Source organism: Meriones unguiculatus, chromosome 15, assembly GCF_030254825.1.
Source record: "Meriones unguiculatus strain TT.TT164.6M chromosome 15, Bangor_MerUng_6.1, whole genome shotgun sequence".
Classification (NCBI taxonomy): domain Eukaryota; kingdom Metazoa; phylum Chordata; class Mammalia; order Rodentia; family Muridae; genus Meriones; species Meriones unguiculatus.
In genome coordinates, this window is record NC_083362.1 from 42,930,953 (window position 1) to 42,954,504 (window position 23,552).

The following is a 23,552-nucleotide window of genomic DNA, read 5'->3' on the forward strand; positions in this document are numbered from 1 at the left end:
AGAGACTCATACTCTAACCAAGGACTATTCATAGAGATAACCCAGAACCCCTGCGCAGATGTAGCTCAGGGCAGTTCAGAGTCCAATTGGGTTACATAGTAATGTGAAGAGGGACCACCTCTGACATAATCTGATTGGCCTGCTCTTTGATCACCTCCTCCTGAGGGGGAGCAGCCTTACCAGGCCATAGTAGAGGACAATGCAGTCACTTTTGATGTGAATGGATGGACTAAGATCAGAAAGGAGAGGAGAACCTCCCCTATCAGTGGACTTGGGGAGTGGCATGCATGCAGAGGGAGGAGGGAGGGTGGGATTGGAAGGGGAGGAGGGAGGGGCTTATAGGGGGATGCAGAATGAATAAAGTGTAATTGATGAAAAATTTTTTAAAAAAGGGAAAAAATAATTTAAGAACCTTAAATGACTTTCAAAAGTGGAGGAAAACCTGGAGTTAGTCAATTTACATGGAGTACGTCTCGCCCCTGGGGGCAATGGTCTCCTGAACCTACTCAGACCTCGGACACCACAACTGCTAGTTCTAGAACTGATGCAGGATGTTCCAACGAGGGGGTTAAGGCTTCTCATAATATTTCCTATAAGCCCACACCTGTTTGTTTATATCCCCCATTTTTATTTATTATTAGCCAGATAGAGCCAAGTAATTGCGGTAATAATACTTGCTTTTTTGCCCAATGCTGGAATGCTAGTAAATTTACTAGCTGGTTACTCGCATGCCTCGCTGGGTGCCTGTGTCCGTTGATGCCCCTCATGCTATGAATCTCTTCAGACAGAAAAGGGATCTTGGAATTACAGCCACCATTGTTACTGCCATCTCATTGGCGGCTGTTGGAGCTACCACCCTGGCATTAGCCAGGAGTCATACTGTGCAGACTGCTCAGACCCTGAATAACCTTTTAGCCAATGTAGCTCATGCCTTAGATGTACAAAAAGGAATTAATGCTCAACTAAAAGGAGGCTTGATGGTGTTCAATCAGAGGATTGACCTCGTGCAGGAGCAAATTGATACCCTATGGCAAATCGCTCAACTTGGCTGTCAATGAAAGTATGCTGGACTTTGAGTCACTAGCATACAACATGAGAATTTTCCCTGTGCTGCAAATCTGTCTAAACAATTGTCTAGCTATATTTTAGGTAATTGGACTGGAGAATTCGATACTAGGATGGAGCAGCTGAGAGTGGCCATTGTCACGGTAAATTCTACCAGAGTGGACGCAGGACTAGCCACAGGATTATCATCATGGATTGCTGCAGCCATGAATCATCTGAAGGAATGGGCAGGCATGGGAGCGTTAGCAGGCCTTCTGGTGTTGGTCTCCTTGGTTTGCCTGTGGTATATATGCAAGATTAGAGTCTCACAACAGCGTAATGCAGCCATGACCATTCAGGCCTTTACAGCCATTGAAGCAGGACAGTCTCCCCAAGCATGGTTGGCTACCATAAAAAGCTAAAATGTTATGCTCAGGATGTGAGGCTAAGCACTGCACTCAGGGTCAGCCGCTTTTGACCCAGAGAAGAGCATGTCTGATTGCATGCGGGTTGATGCCCCAGGTCCCGCCTCTGAGAAAAAGGTATCGGATGGGTCTGATGCTCTTTGGGTGGATGACACCTAAATGAACATCAGTACAAAGTCCCAATTTATTTCTAATATCAGAGATCAGACCTCTACTCTTGCCTGATGCGTCTAAAACAAAAAGGGGGAACTGTAGAGAGCTGCATAATGCCGCGCCTTAAAGATGGAGCTGGTTTCTGCCTTCCACCTTCCCGATGGTGAGTGCTCTGTGTCACGAACAACTCCACTTTTGGCTAAGGCCGAGGATCTGGCTTGCTTCCATGTATGTGGACCTATCTGCATTGCCCACGTGGCACGCTGGGGTTGGCTACCCAGAGGCTATTTAAGCTATGGGCTGGCTTTCCCCAGGGTCAGATGATTGTTCAAGGTTCCTGAATAAACTGCATTGAAAAAAAAAAAAAAAAAGAAAGAAATAAGAAACTAGGAAGGGGTAATGTTGGGGCGGAAGGGAGGGCGGCGCCCTGTTCTTTGGACTGTTTCCTGCTGATTGAGGGTGGCCTTGTCTTTGGGAACCCTAAGAAAACTGGGATTCTGGTGAAGTCCTGGGAGAGCTGTCTGTTTCACTACTGTCCAGGATGTGTGAGGAATCTGCAGCCTAGCTGAAGCCGTCAGTGAGGCTGGGCCGGAGCACCGATGGGTAACTGCTTTGGAGCTGTCCTGGAAACATCGGGACTTGGCAAGATGTAGGAACAGATACATATATTAGGGGCAGAAGATGAAGTTAAGAAGGTCAGTGAGAAAAAAGAATTAGGTGTACATGTGAAATGTTTAGGCCCATGTGCTTGGTAGTTGTGAGGAGGGGAGTCCCAAAACCAGGGAAAGTGGGATGAATTTCCACCCCCACCTTCCAGAATAGGCAATAGGTGGGAAACTTGGGCTGCTGATTGACAGGTTTACTTATCCACAGTTCATTTGACCTGTGAGAGCTGGATCCAACTAGATTCTCTGAGGCTTATGAGAATCTTCTTAAGTTTACGAAAGACATAAGATTTAAACAGGTTAGCAGTGCCATTGTTTGTAATCTATATTGAAGCCCACATAGTAGATAGAGAAGAGGCTCAGGAAATGATTTTGGGTTAACAGCATGAACAGCCTTTGAGGCGAGCTCAGGGAAGACGGTGATTTTCAGTAGGACTGCAATCGTGAAATCGGGCTTCTTCGCCCTATCCAGGAGACTCGATGTATGTAGATTCAGCACAATGAGAAACACTTCAAAGTCTATACTTAAAAGATAAACCAGAGGGAATTTAAAATCTTGAGCTTGGAACTATGATAGTGGATCATACAGTAGAATGTCTTGCCAGAGCTAGATTTATAAATCAGAGCTCCATTGATCAATGTTAAAGCTCTGAACTTGGAAGACTTAATACAACACTCATAGCAACAGGAAGAAATCCGAAGCATTTTTTCATTCCTTTTATATACCTTAAATCACTTTCATAGACTCTCAAACACTTTCTTATATTCTCATAACTCCTCTAACCTTCGTAAATTGCATTTACCAACCTTAAAACACTACCTTAGACACTCAAACACGTTCTTAGGTCCTCATAACTTAAGCTCCTGTATCCTTAGGCATCACATGAACTTTACATCCATTTTCCTATCCAGTTATTCACCGTGAGTCACAGTGACATTACTGGGAGCAGTCACTGTAAAACTAAGTTCCTTTAGGTAAAGAAATAGTAAAAAGTTACTTTGGAATATGTTTTTTTTTTTTTTTTTTAGTCTGGTAACAAAGTGAACTGTGTCTAGATATAGTGATAGCAGCTCTGAAAGAATGAAGGGTAGGCCTGATTTTTACATATGAAGAGAACTGAGAAAGCATCTGAAACTTTGGTTTCTGCTGTTATTCTTAGAAATCTTGCACTATCCTAGTCTTCAAACCCATTAGAGACCTGAGTAAGTATCGCTTGTGTAAGCAGGTAGTGCAGATCAAGCAGCCTCAGAGTCTATGAAAAAATGACAAGAGGCTTGCCGGCTACCTGGACAGCCACCCAAGGTTCCTCTGTGTTGCGGGGGTGTCCGTCTTAAGCCACCAGTCCCAGGAGATCCCACAGATGTTTCAGCGAAGCAGGAACTTAGAGGGGCTGTCATATTTGTCTTAGCAAAGTAACACAATTTCCCAGTGTCCTGCCTGTCTATAGTTTGGACGGCGTAGTGTCAGCAGTGGAGGCAGAGGGCAGTCTACAGCCCAGTGGCCAGTTTTGCCACATTTCAAGCAAGTTTCAGGTGGAGTTTCTTTTGTTCCCATCATCTTCTTTGATTGAGATTAGGGGTGCTATCCAGAACTAGCATGTCAATCACAAAAAGCTTTTTTTATTAAGCATTTAAAAATTTTTTCTTACTTATTACAATTTATTCACTTTGTATTCCGGCTGTAACCCCCTCCCTCATTTTCTCCCAGTCCCATCCTCCCTCCCTCTTCTCCCCCTATGCCCTTTCCCTAGTCCCCTGATAAGGGAGGTCCTCCTCCCCTTCCATCTGACCCTAGCCTATCAGGTCTCATTAGGATTTGCTGTATTGTTTTCCTCTGTGGCCTGGCAAGACTGCAACCCCTCCCCCCAGGGAGAGGTGATCAAAGAGCCAGCCACTGAGTTCATGTCAAAGGCAGTCCCTACTCCCCTTACTAGGGTACCCACTTAGAGACTGAGCAAGGATTCTAAGTCCTCTCACCGTCCTTGGTTGGAGTATCTGTCTCAGCAGGGACCTCTGGGCCCAGATTTTCTGGTTCTGTTGGTCTCTTTGTGGAGCTCCTGTCCCCTCCAGGTCTTTCTATCTCCCCTTTCTTCTACAAGAGTCCCTACACTCTGCCAAAGTATTTTAAATGCAATATTCTGCAGATCTCTGAAGTGTTTGAGGACCACATGTCTAGCTAAAGTACAAACTTTGCTTGTTTCTAGTTTCTTATTTCTGCTTAACTTTGAAAACATGTATGGAGGCTACATAAAGCTTAATCTTGTAATTAATTACTTTAGTTCTTAGCATGACTACAAATGCAGTTTTGGTTTATTAAAGGATTTGGTCATTTATAAGATGACTGACTATTAACTTGCATTTTTAAATTATCATGAACAGTTTACAATAATTTAGTAGCTTTCATAAGACTAGGACTTTTCTGACCTTTATATGGCATGCCATTACAGAGCATAAGAGTTTCCTGTATGTTTAAAAAAGTCTATAGTTTAAAAAAATCTAAAGCTGTGTTATAGTTTAATAACATTAGCAAAAACAAGACTAACCATATTTTAAGCAGTTATTTTTAACCTTTTAATGTTGTAAACCTCCAAAAAATTTTAAAACAAAGCTTAATATCTCTCAAACTGTGTTTTTGTAATATTAAAATAAATTACCTTTTTAAGAGTGAAGACATAGAGCATAATCATAATTTTCAGAAGGCAAACTCAAGTTCTAACAGCAGTACGAAAATTCAATGTCTCTAAAATTAATAAGTAATTTTAATAATTTAATTTAGTAATCTCAATTTAAGTGTTTTTAGGATCATGTCACATGGCTTAAGATTTTTTAAGTACAAACTTTCACTTACTGATCCCCAGATATGGTTTTTAACCATATCTAATAATTTATGTCTAGGATCTATAACTAAGACATACAGATTATAAACATGTAATGGCCATATACTAACAAAGACATGAATTAGCTTTTGTTAACCTGACTAGACCTTTATAACCTTGAAAGTTCATCATCATATAAAGAATATTTTAAACCAGGTCTAAATTACAGATACAGTATGCTGTAACTTTGAATTTCTATCATCATATAAAAATCCATACCAATTTAAAATGAGACTTGTTGCTTTCTTAGTCTAAAAAGAGATGTGATAATAAACAGAGATTTCTTTAGGACTTAGAAGTTTTATAAATATTGCTTTCTACCATGTGATCATCTTAAAATGGTGGAGTCACATGGCAGTTGCAAGCCATGTGGTTGACATAGTAGCTATTTCAAAACATCTGTGTTTCGATAGATATGTATCTTTAAATGAGAGTTTTAGTTACATGCACATATACACATATGGAGTTGAATTAGTTACATACACACATGGCTGAATCATATATATATATATATATATATATATAATGATAAAACATTTGTTATATAAGTTTAAACCCAAATATTATTGCATATGATATAGATTTTAAACCATATCCAATGAATAGTTTATAGAGCCTTAGATAAGAGTTTACAGTATAATACTAAGTTACTATTTTTCTTTTGAGAGCAAAGTTCGAAGAAATCAGATAAAAGATTTCTTTTTAAGAGTTGGGAAGCAGAGCCTTAGAGATAAGAGACTTCAGGATCGTAGAGCAGAGCAAGTTTAGGTATTTTGGGGATCATTTGTCTGTGGCTGTGAGAATATGGAAATTTTCACAGGTGTGCCAATTTCTGGTCCATGGAGGAAAAGGAGAGAGAGCCCTTGGCTTCCTGCAGTCCAGCAGCAGGAAGGGGGTGGGGTAAGGGGGCTCAAGGCTAGAGCTACAAGGAGGAATTGGATTCCAGCTAGAATTTGGAATCAAATTTACACACAAATGATCTGAACGTGCCGCAGAGTGATCTTGAGGGCGGCAGCTGCATTGGAAAAGGCGGGTGTGTGCCCTGCAGGGCCTGTGCCCATCTGGAAGCTGAGTCTATCAGGACACAGTTCGACGGATGAGATAAATTCCAAGCCTGAGTTCCTGGTTTCCCAAGGAACTCAACTGAGAAGCCCGAACTGTTCTGGTAAATCATTGTTTACTCAGACGGGGGCCAGTGCCAGGAGCATGAGCAGACCTGGCTACCAATACCAAGATTTTTTCAGAAGCCAAGAGGGAGAGAGAGAGAGAAGGGATGGGGGGGACGTTGCTGGAAAAACTGGTCAGTGTTTGGCCTCAAGCATCCCTCGGTCCCTACCTGCCACAGGGCGTCGCTGGCATGCCCTGCCCCCTACCCTGAGTTCCCTAGCTCAGGTACCGGCCTCCCCTCTCATAGAGGCCCTTCATTATATAATCCAGACATTCTGGTTCCCCTTCTCTCTCCTCGGCTCTCCTTTCTCTTTCTCTCTTCTCCTCTCTTTCCTCTCTCTCTCTCATGGTGGCTGAGAGCTGCGTCCAATAAACCTCCATTTATATATTATAACTCTGTCTTGCAATTGGCCCACTCTGCCGTTTTCAATCATTTTGTGCCCATGGCTTGGGGGAGGTTGAGTTCCACTCAGCAGGCCAGGCCAAGCGGGACACATAGGACCACTCCCTTCACCTCATCTTTCTCTGCTTGATCTCTGCTTGGAAACCCAGGAGGAGCTGAGTCCCCAGCCCAGTGTCTGACCCAGCTGGCTTCAAGAGGTACCAGATTCCTGTTCCAGGGTCTGGGACACCCCTCCCCCATTTCATTCCACCCTTCCTTGCTCTACTGAGCTGCAGCCATGCCAGAGCCAATCTTTGTTCTGGGGAGATTACTAACCTCATTCCCCCCCCCCCCCCCGGCTCAATACTGTTAGATCCCAGATTATTGATTAGGGACAAGGTTTCCATAACTTTGGGATTCCAATAAAGGCTGCCAAGATGGCTGCCATTGGGCGACTTTGAAAATTTTTCCAAACTGCATTTGTTCAGGGTTTTGGGAAGCGTGCTCTTGCCCCTCCCCTCCCCCACAGGACAGATTCAGCTGTGGAGGTTCTTCACATACAGCTTCAGGTGCTGCCTAGCCTCTATCCAACCTCACTCTCGTCCAAACATGGTCTCCGAGCGGAGGCAATGGTGGCAGCAGCACTAGCAGTAGGGACACCAATGACTATATTTTTTAAATTGCCTGTTGCGCAGCAAAGGACACATAAGAGAGTGGAGCCATGATTTCACCACCGTCTTGACTAAGGGCAGGCACATGACTGGCAGCCATCTTTGTTGTGGGAGAGTCATTGCTTTGTCGCCATCTCTATTGAGGGCTACCAGGTGCGTTCAGTACCTTGCGGACCACCAACTATAACTTCTGTTTTTTTAAACTCTGGCTGAGTGGATACACTGGGACATACAGAAAACCACAATGGTCTGGAATGATGCAATGTGGTAGGATTATCAGGTTACCATTCTATGAGCTGTATCTGTGATTGGAAGTTTTTCTTTGATAATAGTATGATCAAATCCTTTAATGTATTCATATATTTAAAGTCATGCTAATTACTCCTATTTTATGTTTACATTTTAGAGCAGATAACTAAAAACACACAAGGACTGTTTAACTCAGACTGCTTGATAGGTTATGGTCCTCAAACCTGTTGGAGAATCTACAGAATATGGCATTTAAATGTTTAATTAAAAAGCTTACTGTGACAGAGACCCTAGCTTCTGATGGTGCTCCAAGGCCTCCAAGATGAGGTGAGCACATTGACAGAGGACTCCACCTGAATTGTGATATTGGACTAGACTGCCTCATTGCCTCACCATCTGCTAAGGCCCTGCCCAAACCGTGGACAAACGTGATACTGGGAGAGCTGACTGCCCCATTTTGCCTGACAAAATAAGGTTAGTCAGTCTCCCTGCACAGACGGCCCCTGCCCAAGATTTGCTGGGCCTGTCAGCTGAAGACTGATGCTGCCCTAGGACCTGTGCCCACAATGAAGCCAACAACGCCATAGGAGCCTGGTGCAGGGAAGGCCATCTGGATAACAGGTAAGCCTCGGTCATTTAATCAATACATAGGCTGCTTGGATTATGTTTCCCGAGGTAATTTATCTTTCTCAGGTCTCTGATGTGTTTGAAGATCAGTTTAACAGCAGAAACCAAAGCTTCAGCTGCCTTCTCAGAAAAGAGTAAAGTTTATGTAAGGTCTGAGGATCAAAGGAAGTATCTGAGGGTCTGAGAAGGTGTTTTAAGGTTGGTAAATGCAAGTTACGAAGGCTGGAGGTGATGCTAACATATTTCAAATCTGTCTCTGTTTGTAAACTTAAAAAGATTTTTTTGTAAGCTTCAGGGAATACACTTCTCACAGGACAAATAGACTCCAGGTAAGTACTGTTGGTCAACAGCCTGTTTGGCTGAGGGTGGGATTTGTTCCCTTTTCTCTGGTCCTGGGACCCACCCCCCTCCAACTACCAAAACTGTGGGCCTAAAAATCTCAAATGCACATTCTGCCCCCAATATCTATATATGCTCCAGCATCCTGCCAGGTTCAGGTGTTGCCTCAGGAGCTCCATCCAGACCGCAGGTGCTTCGGCCCCACAGGCTGCTCCAGCTGGCCTTGCGGTTTCCTAGCCTCAGCTGGTCTCACAGATCCTAACAGCAAGTTGAACAGCCTGCTCTTCCTGGACTTGGCCAACATTCTAACCTTTGCCTCCCCCAATATTGACATTCTCAATGTTAGCAGGAAGCGGCCAAAGAAGTTTACTTTGCCCCTTATTGATTCATTATCAACAAAAGGCTGAGATGTTTAGTTTCCATCCTACCTGCTGCAAGGCTACTGCGGGGCATGGTTGGCATACCTTGTTCTCTATCCTGAATTCCCTAGCCCAGGCTTGGGCCTTCCCCTCTCCTAGAGACTTTACTATATAATCCAGATAATTTGGTTCTCTCTCTCCCCTCTGTCTCTTATGGTGGCTGAGAGCTGCATTCAGTAAACCTGCATTTATACATTATAACTTTGTCTTGCAATTAGCTCATTCTGCCGTTTTCAACCAGTCAGACCCAGAGAAACATTTAACTCACTGATTGCTGGTGTTGGGTGCAGTGCCTAGCGATCAGTGGACTGGAAAGCAAATCTGTTGCAGGCAGGTGTAGCAGCACAAGGGACCCCAGTGTGTCCAGACACCAGTAGAGCCCGTTCAGGTCATCACATCAACGTTGCTGCGGCTGCAGGGGGATCGCCAAGGTGCGCACCTGAGAAATTACACCACACAACAGACCTGGTGTAAGGAAGTTTATTGAGGGTAAGGGAGGGGAAGGCCTGGAGAAGGGGTAGAGGCAGCGAACAAGCCATGAGGGCAGAGAGAGGGGTCGGGGGAGAGAGAGAAAGGGAACACTTAGAGGACACACCCACACAGAGCTGGAACAGAGGTGTGGGGTGGGATAAAAGGGTGTCCTTTTATCCTGAGGCAGGTGCCGACCACCTAGCAGTGGCAGGTGATGACATAGGATGTTGCTAGGCCCCTGAGGGCAGGCCAGCAGAATCACCTGTACCTAACACTTATCCTAAGACTCCACCTGAGGTTAAGTTGAAAACTCATGAACAAATTTCTTTGGTGGAAGAGATTTCAAGACAGCTTAATATTAACTCTGTTATATAGTTATATATATCTTATGCAAGCCTAACACCAAAATGAGCAAGAGAGGGTACATTTTAAAAACAAAATAAAAAAGAATCAGGAAATGTAATGTTAGAGTCAAGGCGTGTGCTTAAAGATAGGGAAAGATTGAAGGCCTGCTCTGGAAAGGAGGAAAGGGGAGGGTGCCTCAGAGCAAGACCCTACCCAGCAAAGCTTCCAACTTGTAAAAAGGAATTTTCATCTCCCCAAAAAACAACAACAAAGAAAACCTTAGGCAAATGTGATTCCAGGTGGGGAGGGGCAGGCTCTATCCCAAGAGGAACTCTGAACTTGACATTATGGTCCTTGTGGTTCTGGATTCAGAGTTATTAGGATGCATGAGTAAAAGTCTTCCTCTCTGGTTAATGAAAACCACGGAGGCCAGGCATGTGGTGGGGGAGTCCCTGAGAAGCCATTGCATGAAGCTGTGAAAATGAAGAGCTGCAGACAGGGAATGGAACCCATCCAAGAAAGGAAAGTATGTTGCAGTCAACAAAGCCGGAAGGGCAGAGCCACCTAAGTCCTATGATATCAGCTGTGGAGCTACGGGGTGTGGTTTGTCCTGCTGGGTTTTGGTCTTGCTTTGGTCCAGTATTTCCTCAGTGTGCTCCAGTTGAGGATGATAATGTATATTCTATGCCACTGTATGTAATTTGTTTTTTGATTTTGACTTTACATGGGTTACAGTTAAGAGATCATCTTGAGACTTTGAAATCTGAAACAGTGTTAAAGCTGTAAAAGACCGTGGAGACTTTTGAAGTTGGGTCAACGTGTTTTACATTATGATATGGCTGCACGTCTGTGGGGGACAGGGAGTGGAATACGGTAGTTTAAATGAGAATACCTCCCTTCCCCCAGAGGCTCATATATTTGAATACCTGGACCCTAGGTAGAGGAACTGTCTGGGAAGTTGTGGCTTCCTTGGAGGAGGTATGTCACTGGGAGTGGGCTTGGAGTTTCAAAAGCCCACCACATCTCAGTGAGCTCGCTCTGCCTCACAGTTACGTCTCTTGATTTCAAGAGGTTAGAGTCCACCACCACCATGGTGAGAAGCATGGCAGCAGGCAGGTACGCATGGCACTGGAGCCGTAGCTGTGAGCCCACACCTTGAGATGAAAACTACCTTTCAGCAGAGAATCCCTTACAGGACAGAAACTATTCCCAAGCCAGAGCAGCATGCTCCAAGTTATGCATATCTATTTCATAAGTACCCACGCTTTGCAGATAAACCACTTGGGTAGATGTAAAATTTAATTACCCGAAAGCAGGAAGGTTGTGTCTTTCGGATCTCAGAGATGGGAAATACATACTCTCATTCCTCCTTGCATTATTTGTTGACTCATCCATTAGCGTACGTATGAATCCACATTCACACCTGCACTTATAGAGTCGCACAATATTCAAGTCAGTGAGGTCCTGGGGTGCCATGCCAATAATTCCGGTTGTGGAGGTGAAAAGCAGCTCTGCCCTCGTGATCAGTCTGTGTAGCCCAGTGCGTGGAAGAAGGTTTGCCTGAGGACAAGCTCAGAAAAGGCCAGGCAAACGTCACCTCTAATCAAAGAGCTCAGGATTGGATAGCCTAAAGCATAATCTTTGGGTAGGAGCAGAAAGTTGTGTTTTATCAATATTGTTTGTTTTATTCTTGGGTTTTTAATGAAAATTCATAAGTATTAAGGGAAAAAAAGCCTCAAACCCGTACTTGCTGAAGCGTATGGAAATGGAAGAAATGAGATTTTTTTTTTTTATCCCATCTGCTAAACCTGGCAGGAAGTTTAATGCCTCTGTCGGTTGTCAGCTGAACTGTTCTAACTTGTTGATTCTAGCGAGCAGCTTGGACAGGAAGCAACCACGACAATTTAGCCATCCCCTGTCTTAGTAGTTATCCTAAGGATGATATCTGAGGGTGGAGAGAGATGGATGAATGTTTCACTGATAACTTAGGAGACAAATGTGGAAGCAATGCAAATGCCTGCACACAGAAGACAAATTCCTTCTGTTTAAGCCTGTGAGGTAGAAACGACGCACAGCCATTAAGATATCAATTTCAAAAAACCCATGGAAGATAGTCTTATTAGCACATGACTGTATTCCATTATAAGGCCGAGGCAGGAGGGTCATGAGTTCAAGCAGAAAGACACTGCCTCAGTAAACAAACCAGAAGAGAAACAAAGCCAGACACTATATGCCAAGACGGGGAAAAGACTGTACGTGTTTGTGCCTGTGGGTTTACAGTAAGTGCACACGCAGGTGTGTCGGTGGGAACACATGTTTGTGGAGGCCAGGGGTCAGCCCCAGGTGTTATTCCTTGCCTGTGTGTGTGTGTGTGTGTGTGTGTGTGTGTGTGTGTGTGTGTGATGAGTAAATGTTCTCTCTCCCTCTACCTTTATGTAGCTTTAGGGATAGGATTTAGGTCTTCAGACATGTGTAGCAAGCACCTTTACCTGCTGAGCCATCTCACCACTTTGTCTTTTGAGACATGGTCCCTCATTGGCTCCAAGCTCGCCACGGAGGCTGGGCTGTCTCTGTCTCTTCAGCACTGGGCTTACGAGCGCATACCACTCTGCCCAGAGCTCAGTTCCTCGTGCTTGCACAGTGAGCATTTACTGATAGTTCCCCTCCTCAAGAGAGGAAACCTTTGTTCTGCTTTGTTCTGTTTGAGGCAAGGTCTCACTACGTAGACCAGGCTTGCCTCAAATTCACAGAAATCCTCCTGTCTCTGCCTCCCAAGTGCTGGGAATAAAGGTGTGCACCAGTGTGCCCTGCAAGACAGGAAACTTTAAAACTTAAAATAGCCTCAAAACGGGATACCAAGCGAACCCACATTCATAGTAATGTGACCTTTATATATATGTATACATTCCTCAATCCACATCCACATAACATCCACATATCATTACATTTACGCACACGTGCTCACAAATGTATCTTTATCCTTTCCGTCAGTCCAGACACTCTGAACCATGCTACGCCCTGACGTTTTCTACCGCTTACAAACACCGAGTGTGTTTCACCATTACATTGCCCGTCTAAACCCTAACCAGCAAGTTTTTGCCGGTCATGGCTACACCACGACCTACATGGGTGATGCAGACAGCATCTTAAGACACACTTCTATGATTGTAACGCAGGTGGAAGAACAGGCGGACCTCTGAGACGTCTCTGAACGGGTTCAGAAGGACGTGGGTGGCCTAGGCAACAATATCACTGTGAACTTCACTTATGTATCTAAAGCTGTCCTTGAGGGAGAGTGAGAGGTGGTGAGGTGGCTCAGTGGTTAGGAGCAGTGGCTATTCTTCCAGGAGTGCCTTGTGCTGGCTCACAACTGTCTTTAACTAACTCCAGTCTCTAGGGATGAGACACTTCTTTGTGGCCTACGCGGACGGTGTACAGACACACACACAGGCGGAACACCACACATATAAACATAAAAGTAACGGAAGAGAAAGAGGAATATGAAAAATAATCGATGCCTCTCCTCTAGTGGGGTGGTGACAAGACTCTAAATATTGTTTACATTGGCTTTTCAGTCTTTCTCTACTTTATTTTGATTGTGTCTTTTTTTTTTTACTTTTAAAATAATACTTTAAAATACCGTGTGATGTGTGAAGCAGCAGAGAAATATCGAGTGACCGAAACTGCTCCTTTACATCACCTCTTTCTGCTCTCACTCCCTGTTCCTCCCCCAGAAGTAGACACAGAGTAAAGTTTGCTGCATTCTTTCAAGATTGTTTTTATGGATGCGTTCATGAATGTAAATGTGGATATTCATAAATTTCTCTTAAGAGAGGAAAAGAAAAAGCGGCATATAAATTAATCAATACACATATGCTTTTAATAACATAGTTTCTCATAAGGAATGCATAATTTATAACATCTCAGTGTCTTTAACAATGTCCCTCTAACTCATACACACTGATCTCTCTTCCTGGCTTTCTAGTTTTTCCAGCCTTCTGCCTGTTTTATGTCACTGACTTTTCACTTTGAAGCTTCACTGCAGATTTTTATTACTCTGTGCTCCTGCCTGCATTAGCTCCTTTTCTCTTTGCTGTGTCAAAATAACCGACAAAGGGAACTTCGTGAAAGGGGGGAGGGTTTGTTTTTGGCTCACAGTTTGTGGGCGCGGCCCATTGTTGTGGGTTAGTCGTGTGAGGCAGCTGGTCACAGTGCATACAGCCGTGATGTGGAGAAGTGAGTGCCAGTGCTCAGCTCACCTTCACCTTTTTAGTTCATCCAGTGCCCATCCGGATGGTGCCACCCAGGTTTAGGGTGGGGGCTCCCCCACCTCAGTTAACTCACAGACATGCCCAGAGGTTTGACTCCTTGGTAACTGTAGATCCTGTTAAGCTGGCAATAAATGTCAAAGGTCACACTGGCCATGGCTGGGAACAAGGGCCATAAAACCTTTATTTTCTTGAAGGGCTGCAACCAGCACCACCCCCCCATTGTCCTGATTACCACACCAGCCCAGATGCTCAGCTTTTGGGAGAAGTGTGTGGAGGCGTGTGGTGACGTCAGGCTAGGGTAGAAAGCCTAATGGTGATTCTTCTGGTAGTCTGTAGTAGTATGTACAGGTTACAGAGTATGTCGATATTGTTATCTTGATTGGAAAGTAATAAGGAAGCCTAGAAGTTTTAAAAGCAGAGCTTGCCAACAAATCAGAGCATTGATTGCCAACAAGAGAAACAAACTCCATGTGACTATGGTGACTTAGATCTGGATTCTGAAACTATTCTGAAATTGAAAATAACTTTTTAAAGCAATGCTTATTGTATCTTGTCGTTGCTTCAGAGTTACAGAGTTTCCCCATCAAAGGTGGATTCTCAAGACTCTATGTAGGAAATTCAAATATCTAGCCCTATGGTAAAAATATAGACAGAAAGAGAAGACATAACCAGAAAAGCAATTTGAGCCAGAACACAGCAATAGGAGGAAACTCCTGCTGGGAGCTAGCAGGGTACAAGAATTCAGGTCTGTGCAACGAGCTTCTATAGCTTAATGTTATTTATATCCAGTGACAACCAAAAGAGACACCAAACATGATTATAGCACTACCTCATACTGAATTGTGACAATATGGGGAAAAAAGGTAGAACGACATTCTTCAAAGTATGTTTCATAGAATGGGATTTTGTTTTAAGTGAGAAACCAAGTGTTATATTCAAATAAATCTTGAGAAATTCCTGAACAAAACGAAACAGTACTTCTTTCTTACAGACTTTGGCAGAATCTTTGGCTTCTAAGGGACTTGGCTTCTATAATAAAGGATATTTATTGTACTGGATGAGAGATTCTAAAAACTTCATTAATTCATTTAAAACTATTCTCGGGCTAGAGAGACAGTTTAATGGATATTGACTCTTGCCAAGCAATTGTGAGACACAGAGCACAGACCCCAGAACAGCTCGATGCAGTGGTGCACATCTGCAATCTCAGCACGCCTGCAGTGAGAGAGGAGGTGGAGACAGAGGAATCCTCAGCAGCTTGAGCCATGCTGGTGTCCACAGCCATGGACCGCAAGAGCTTCCTCCCTCAGACGAGGTGACGGTCAAGGTCTGATACTCAAGCTTGTCCTCTGACCACACACATGTGTCAAATGTGTGCTTATACTCACACACACACTTACACTCATACACTTATGAGCATATTCACAACTGTCTTCATTAGGTTTCTACTGCTGTGATAAAGACTATGACCAAAAGCAACTTGGGGAGGAAAGGGGTAATTTCATCCTACACGTCCTGATCACAGTCAGGGCAGGAATTCACGGCAAAAACCTGGAGGCAGGCTCTGAATCAGAGACCACAGAGGAGAAACATGATTCTTCCGAACTTGCTTCCCAGGGCTCGCTCACCCTGCTTTTCTATACACCCTAAGGCCACCAGCCCAGGGCTGGCACCACCCACAGTGGGCTGGGCCCTCCCATATCAATCACTAACTACAAAAATGCCCCATCCTGTTGTCTACAAACCAGTCTCAAGGAGGCATTTTCTCCCTTGTGGTTCCCTCTTCTCGGATAATATTAGCTTGTGTCGAGTTGACAAAAAACAAACCACAATCAGGACATATACATTTTTTTTTAAAGATAGAAATAACGAAATAACGTTAGCCGTTTTCCTTCTAGTGAGAATCTTTTGTTCCCTCTCAAGAAAATGCCTGGCAGATACCAGACAGTCTGCATTAGCATCACTCATCCCCTCAGTTATGTTTTCCTATAAAGATGCTGTTCTGTGAAAAAGCCACTAATTCAGTTAGAAGCTCCTAGAGTCGAGCCCAAGCACACTGTACCCTGGTGGCCGCCTAAGTGCTCTCTGAGCTCTTTCATTTCCTCAAGAACTGACGTTTCATAAAATTGGTGATTTTTACTACCTTCTTTTTCTTTTTTAGCTGCAAGTCTAACAGCGTAGATCATGGTGACAGCCAGTACAGCTGCAGTAAAAAACACTGCCCTTGTTAATGCTTTAGCAGTTTGTGCGCTATAAAACTGGCTTTGGCACCTTCAGTGAGAGAGGCGCTAGAATTAGAATTAAATATGAAAATAGCTTCCTGCTTTGCAAGCTCGTATTAAGGGATCGGATATCTGTGGTTCAACACCACGGGAAGGCTGGTACACATGAAGTGTGGGGGTTGGGAGGAGCAAAGTGAGAGGAGGAAAAAGTACATTTCGAATTTGATTTCATCATATTTTGAAACAGGCTCTTGACTACACAAAAGTAAAGGGCCATAGTTTGCAAATCCTACAGAAAATGGCAAGAAAAAAAAAAACGAAGGAAAATAAAAAGAAACTGGGAGGAGAATCTGGGCCTTTAATGAAGATTGGTAGCAGGCCACACTAGGTCAAAGTTCAAATTGTTTGCTGGACCCACACTGTGAGAGGAAAATGGAGTCTAGATCATTGTAGCAATAAAATGCAGGAACAAACAATATTCCCTGAAATGTGACTGTTATTCATTTAAGAGCAACTTAAGATCTAATATGGTATTCTGAAAGCTATTTCTTTTTTAAAGATGTATTTTTTTTATTTTCATGTGTATTTATTTATGAGTGTTTACATGTATGTCCCTGCACCACACACATGCCTGGTGACAACAGGAAAAGGACAGGCAGTCAGATTTCCTGAATGGAAGTTTCAGGCAGTTCTGAGCGGCCATGTGGGAGGTGAGTCCTCTGCAAAAGCAGCAAGTACTCTTAACCAGGGAGCCATCTCTCCAGCCCCTTGAGTGCTATTACCACTCAGAAAAATGGAAGTATGAAGTAAGAAAGCCAGAGATGGTGATACACATCTGTAACCCTAACACTTAGCAAGCCGAATCACGTGGATCGTAAGTTCAAAACTGTCCTGGACTATACAGTGAGTTCTGAGTCAGCTTGGAGTACATAGTGAAACTCTTGTTTTAGGAAAACAAAAACAAAAATCATCTTCTTTGCTACAATTAATTTTTTTAAATGTTAATTTTTGTAGGATTTCCTTGAAAATTGTGGTACTTGAACTGTGTATAGCTCAGAGCCAATCTCAAAAGGCCATCAACTTCCTTCCCTTGTTTATTCTTGTGTTTTCAATCCCTAACTTCCTCTGAGGTTTATGATCCGGGGAAGTTTCTACTTTTCCTTCCCATGAAAATGGACACCATTTATCAGGCACAAGTGACATTTGGTTGCTTCTCTCCACACTGGGGCTCCCATTTACAATGATTTCCTGCTTCCCATTCACCTTTCTGCCTTTTACTTTTGTCCATAGGAAGGATCCTATCATGTGGAATGAAGAATGGAGGACAAAAACTGTGAGCCAGAGTCTAGTTCTGCAGACATTGGTTCTTCCCTCATCCCATGACAAGGTTTTCTAGTTACTTTATGGCTTACAACGTCCAAAGACTTATAGTAGTGACAGCAGTCATAATGATAAAGATGACAATAATGAAGATGATGATGGATTAAAGCTTCACCTGGAGAGTTTTCAACAATACAGAAAGAATTTGAGTGTGTTGTGGGATTATTGATCATTTCTCTCTGGTTCCCATAAAAAAAAAAATACTCTGGCCTACTTCTAAGTGGAAGGGGAGCATTTCCTGTGCCTGGTCCCCAATGGGAAGATACAGGGCAAGTGCCCCGAAACACTACCAGGCAAGGAATACCGATGGCTCATCCCCTTTGCCACTGTGGCTCCTGTACCTTTCTGCAGAGCGTAACCCTTCGTGCTCTGCAGCTGGGATACTGCACGTTCAATTTATAACAGCCTCCTCGGGACACTGTTAGGCAGATGCCTCCTGTTCTTAGAAGGGTTAACCACCCAGGCTTCTGTTTAAAAAAACAGTAGTGAAAACAGCAGCGAAAGGTGGAGGAGGGTGGGGAGAGGGAGACATGTACAATTATGTATGTTTCTCAAAATGTGGGATGGGTTGTGCTCAAGTCAGGAAAATATTTAGAAATGTGATATTAGTGCCCCATTTAGAACAGTTCAGACAAGTTCTTTTAAAGGTTCACTGTGTGATACTCAGCATGTTGAGCCGTGACTGCCGAGGGCTCAGCAGTAAATCAGATGTCTATACTTCCCCTCCTAGGCTCGGGGAATACAGGGAGAAGAGGGGCTGGAAGACTGTAAGAGCTGGAGAACAAAAGGAGCGCGTAGCAGGTGCATTCTTCTGGAAATGGTGAGACTGTTACACACATGAGCCTACAGAAACAGTGGCTGCCTGTACTCATCAATATTCCGTCATCCACAGGCTGGGAGCACGAATAGGCAGGCAGTGGTTGCTAAGGGAAGAACAATCGTTTCTCAATGGTAGCCACTGCCCCATTGCTCTCATTCAAGTGTAATTCCCCATCCGTGCTCATTTAGGCAGCCCCAGTTAAACGCAATGGGCATCCCAAAATAAAAGGGGTAAAATAAAAGACATAATGTAGGAAGAGGACTTGGAAGAATAAATGGTTTGGTGGGAGGGAAAGGTTAAGGTTAGGATTAGAGGATAATATGAAATTGTGAATGAGTACATCTCTTAAAAAAATAACTCCACAAATAATTTTATTCAGTAAACGGTACAGGGCTCACTTCCACACAGTACCAACAAAAGCTAATCTCGAATTATCTGTATTGGAAAATAAATTATTTTCACTAAATAGAAGTGCTAAAAGCAAGAACATGAAATATGATTTTCATAGTTTTATGATGTTTTCTACACCAGTGCAACACTGATGTGTCCTGTGAGGGAGAGCATTCCCAGAAGGTCAGAAACGTCCAAATGTAAAAACTTCAGTCACTTGATGAAGAATGTTGGCTTTCCTTTAGGATCCTACAGAAATAGGTTCCAAGAACCGATCCCGCATTCTGACAGAGGTAGAGAGAGAGCTTGGGTTTGTGTCTTCTGACACAGGGTTTGTTTGTTTGATGTTTGTTGATTTGTTTTTGAGCCAGGGTCTGACCCCATCACCCAGGCTGGCGTACTACTCGCTGCAATCCTCCTGCCTTTCCTTCCTTGGTGTTGCTATTACAAGCCTGAGCCACTGCACTGGCTCCAAGGTAGTTTTCCCTGAATCATTTTTTTTTTCTCTTTCAGCCAAAATGTGTGATGGAGTAAAATACGGTAATTGCCAGTGTGGAACCAGTCAGAGGGCATGATTAGTGCTAAGCTACTAGCATTTTCACCTGATAACATTTGCCTTCGCTACTCTGAACTGTCCTGCCCCCCAAAAACCTGAAGTCCATTGTATGTTGGTTAATTATTACTGAACACAAGGACTGCTTTGGAGCATTTGATATACCAAATTTCACTTCATTGGAGAAAACTGATTTTCCCACTCCTAGCAGGTGTAAATGATGGCTCAGTTGTTAACCTTTACCCTAGACTCTAAGTTTTCACTCATTTTTTTAAACTATAACAAAACAACAATAACAATAATAATAATAACAACAATAAAACCTATCACATCGAAGTTGGACAAGACAACCCCAAAGAGGGAAAAGAGACCAGAACAAGACAAAAGAATCAGAGACTCGATTCTTCACTCAGGAATCCCATTAAAAACAAACAAACAAACAAACAAAAAACTAAACTGGAAGCATAATATTTCTGCAGAGGACCTGGTGCAGACCCACGTAGCCCCTGTGCTTGCTGCTTTGGTCTCTGTGAGTTATATGAGCTTTGATCATGTTAATTTAGATGACTTGTTTTCTTGGCGTCCTCCACCCCTTCTGCCTTACACTCTTTCTGCCTCCTCTTTCATGGCATTCCTAGAGCTAGGAGGGGAGAGATTTGATGAAAACATCCCATTTAGGGCCAAGTATTCCAAGGTGAGAGTCTCTATACGATGTTTGCCTGTGGGTCTCTACCTTTGTTTCCATCTTCTGCAAGAGAAGCTTCTCTGGCTGAACAAGGCACTGCTCCATCAGCATAGCAGAATGTCATTAGGAGTCATTGTGTCACTACAGTTTTTTTTTTTTTTTTTTTTTTTTTTTTTTGTTCCAGACTAGTACTATTTGTTCTACCCTTGGTCCCTGGGCTGTCTGGGCTTGTTTATCCAAGCAGTGTCAGGTATGGTTTCTGTCTTGTGGAGTGGGCCTCATGTCAAATCGGTTATTGGTTGTTTACCCCCACAAGCATTGTGCCACCATGGCCCTGCTCTGCCCTGCAGGCAGGACAGCATTGTAGATAAAGGGTTTGTGGCTGGCCTGGTGTTCATAGTGTGCACAGCACCTTCCTGTGCTCAAGACGCCGGAACCAAGGCGTAAAGTGCTAAGTGGGCACCAGCTCAAACTCTCCACATTCAATGAGCTGTGTAAGGTATCGTCTTCAGCAGTAGGGACTTGATTGGTTTGGGGAATGCAACCTATAGTCCTGGCAAGTCCCGTTAGCCAACAACTCAATTATATGTAACCCACTACCGGTACTGAAAGCTTTGTTTGGTGACAAGAGATGGCCAGTTGGGATTCTGTCTTCTCCATTATTTAGGGAGTTGATTTAGAACACTTTCAAATATGTATTCATTTTAGGAAGTTCCTACGGTATGAGATTTTCATAGTACCCCTCAAATACTCCTTAATTTTGGCTGTCTCACCCCGTATTCCCTCCCACAGCCCCTCTCCACTCCTCTTCCACACTCGATCTTCCCATTCCAGCCTCACACCACCCTCCTTCATCCATATCTACCTATTCGATTTCCCTTTCCTAACGAGATCTGTCTGTCCCTTCCAGCCCAGTGGTTCTCGACTTGTGGGTTGTGACCCCTAAGGCCATCAGAAAGTACAAATATTTGCATTATGATTCCCAACAGTAGCAAAATTACAGTTATGAGGTACAATGAAAGTAATTTCATGGCCGGGGGTCCCCACAACTTGAGGAGCTGTATTAAAGAGATTAGGAAAGTTGAGAATCACTGCTCTAGTCCCTTACTCTAAACCTACCTTCTGTGGTTCTATAGATCATAGCTTGGTTATCATTGACTTAACAGCTAATATTCACATATAAGTGAATGCATACCATATTTGTCTTTCTGGGTCTGGGATACCTCCCTCAGGATGATTTTTTTTTCTAGTTATATCCATTTGCCTGAAATTTTCATGATGTCATTCATGCTGAGTAATACTCCGATGTTTAAGATAATTCTTCATGTCATTGTTTTTAACAGCTGAGTTGTTTTTAACAACTCTGTTGTGTAAACATATCACATTTTCTTTATCCATTCTTCTGTGGAGGGACATGTAAGCTGCTTTCAATTTCTGGCCATGATCAGTAGAGAAGCAATGAACATGGTTGAGTAAGTGTCCCTGTAGTAGGAGCGAGTGTCCTTTGGGTATACCCATTGCTATGGATCTCGAGGAAGATCAATTCTCATCTTTCCAAGAGACCTCCAGCCTGATTTCCATGGCTGTCCAAGTTTGCACTCCCAACCACAATGGAAGAGTGCTCCCCTTGCTCCTCATCCTCACCAGCATGAGCTGTCATCTGTATTATTGATCTTAGCCATTCTGACAGGTGTAAAATGAAATCTCAAAGTAGTTTTGATTTACATTTGCCTGATGGCTAAGGATGTTGAATATTTCTTTAAATGTTTCTTAGCCATTTGAGATTCTTCTGTTGAGAATTCTGTTTAGATATGTACCACATTTCCAATTGAATTATTTGGGGTTTTTTTATATCAAGTGTTTTTGAGTTCATTATGTATTTTGGATATTACCCTTCTATCAGATGTGAAATTGGTTATATATATATATATATATATATATATATATACATATATATATATATATATTCCCATTCTGTAGGCTACCATTTTGTCTAATTAACAGGGTCCTTTGCCTTACCGAAGTTTTTCAGTTTCATGAGGTCCCATTAATTAATGTTGAGCTTAGTGCCTGTATTATCAGTGTTCTGTTCAGAAAGTCTTTCCCTGTGCCAGGGGGTTCAGGGCTATTCCCCCCTTTCTCTCCCTGATGAGCCTATAGTGTTCTTCCCTAGCTCTTCTGAATAGTTTTGGTTTGAAGTCTATTTTGTCAGATATTAAGGTGGCTACATCAACTTGTTTCTGAGGTCTGTTTGTTTGGAGTATCTTTCTCCAGCCTTTCACCTGTAGGTGATGTCTCTCCTTGATGTTGAAATGTGTTTCTTGAATGCAGTAGAAGGATGGGTTCTGTTTTCATATCCGTTCTGTTCATCTATGTCCTTTTATTTGAGAATGTTGATGTTGAGAGATACCAATGACCAACAATTCCTGTTATGTTGGTGGTGATAGTGGTATGTCTGTCCCTTCTTTTGACTTTGCTTGTCTGGATTATTCATTCCCTGTGTTTGTCTGAACGTAGTTAACCTCCTTAGGTTGGAGTTTTCCATCTTGCACCTTCCGTAGGGCTGGATTTGTAGCTATTGTTTAAATTTGGCTTTATCGTGAAATATCTTATTTTTCTCCATCTATGTTGGACTGAATGTTTTGCTGGGTATAGTAGTCTAGGCTGGCACTTGTGGTCTCTTAGAGTCTATGGCATACCTGCCCAAGCCCTTCCAGCTTCTAGAGTCCCCATTGAGAAGTCGGGTGTAATTCTAATAGGTCTGCCTTTATATGTTACTTGGTCTTTTTCCCTGTCTGTTTTAATATTCTTTCTATGTTCTGTGTGTTTAGTGTTTTGACTATTATGTACCTAGAGAGCTTTCTTTTCTGGTCCAGTCTATTTGGTGTTCTGTATGCTTCTTGCTCTCTGATAGGTATTACCTTTGTATTAGGGAAATTCTCTATGATTTTGTTGGAAATATTTTCTGTGCCTTTGATCTGTCTTTCTTCTCTGTTATTTATTCCTATGATTCTCAGTCTTTTCATAGTGTTCTAGATTTTTCTGGATGACTTGTACCTGGAGTGTTGTAAGCTTAACATTTTCTCTGTCTGAGGTACCTGTTTCTTCAGCGCATGTTTTCAATGCCTGAGATTCTCTCCTCCATTTCTTGTATTCTGTAGGTGAGGCTTGTCTCTGTGATCCTGTTTGACTTTCTAAGTTTTTCATTTCCAATGTCCCTTCATTTGGGTTTGATTTCTTATTGATTCCATATCCACTTTCATGTCTTCAAAGACTATAGTCATTTCCTTCTACTGTTTGTGCTTACATAGATTCCTTTAAAGGATTTATTTGTTTCCTCTTTTTGTTTCATCTTCATAAAAGCTGTTTTAGGGGATCTTACTTGTGCTTCAGATAAG